This window comes from Octopus bimaculoides, chromosome 9 (genome assembly GCF_001194135.2).
Source record: "Octopus bimaculoides isolate UCB-OBI-ISO-001 chromosome 9, ASM119413v2, whole genome shotgun sequence".
In the NCBI taxonomy this organism is placed as follows: domain Eukaryota; kingdom Metazoa; phylum Mollusca; class Cephalopoda; order Octopoda; family Octopodidae; genus Octopus; species Octopus bimaculoides.
In genome coordinates this window covers 48,323,021-48,324,328 of record NC_068989.1, presented here as the reverse complement: position 1 = coordinate 48,324,328, position 1,308 = coordinate 48,323,021, and positions in this window count along the sequence as shown.

Below are 1,308 nucleotides of genomic sequence, written 5' to 3'. Positions count from 1 at the left end.
AACTGCAAAGATCACACCACAGAAGATCGAAGAGCTTGGTTGGGAAAAAATTCCTCATCTACCTTATTCTCCCGACCTTGCTCCTTCAGACTATCATTTGTTTCGTAGTTTACAGAATCATTTGGGGGACATAACTTTCGCAAGCCAGGAGGAGGTCTAAACTGACATTTCAGAGTTCTTCGCTTTGAAACCAAAAGAGTTTTACATTTGATGGGATTAAAAAGCTTGTAAATAGATGGAAGGAAGTCATAGATACGCAGCGAAAGTACATTGATGATTAAATTTCAATTAAATATAGCATTTGATCACTTGTTTTCTTTATTCAAAATTCGGACAGAACTTATGGGATGACCTGATACATTACCTTTTGACTAACTTTTATATATGCAATAATGAATCAAAAAGTAATGCATATTAAAATTGCATTACTTTCTAACTCACCATCTTATTTCTAAATTTAGCACCAAGCTAACGATATTGTGACATAAGGCCAAAGGTTTAGAGAGAGAGAGAGAGAGAGAGAGTTAGTTGATTATATGAAAGTTAGTACCAGGCCGATACTTCATTTTATCGAATCTGGAGGAATAAAAGGCTAAGTCGATCTCAGCAGGATTTGAACTCTCGACGACATAAAGTGTTAGAACAAATACTGCTTGGTATTTTATCCAACGCACTAACGATTCTGCTAACCCACGACGCTTGCTTTTCAAAGTAATAATGAGTTCTGACATTGACATATTGCCAGAAATTTGAGGGGAGGGGTTAGTTTATAATATAATAACAATGGCTTCTGAGTTTGACATAAAGCCAGGAATTTTGAGGGAAGGGCTAGTCGATCATTTCAACACAGTACTTGACTGGTATTTCATCTAAATCAACTCTGGAGGGAATAAAGGTACAATTGATATCAGATTTGAACTCAGAACGTAAAGAGTTGGAGAAAACACTGCAAATGCCCACAGGCATGCTATTAACCCCAAGATTCTGAGTTCGATTCCAGGCAGTGACCTGAATAATAATAATAGTCTAAATATTGGCTTCAAATTTTGGCACAAGGCCAGAAGTTTCAGGTGAGTGGGTAAGTCGATTACATCGACCCCACTACTCAACTGGTACTTATCTTATCGCCTGCAAAAGATGAAGAGCAAAGTTGACTTCGGCGGAATTTGAACTAAGAACATGAAGATCGACGAAATGCCTAGGAAGCATGTTGCCGGTATACTTACGACTCTGCCGGCTCACCAATGTCTAGATACAGCTGAATTTGTTTCCTGTAGTTGTCGAAATAATTTGAATGACATAAGCCGG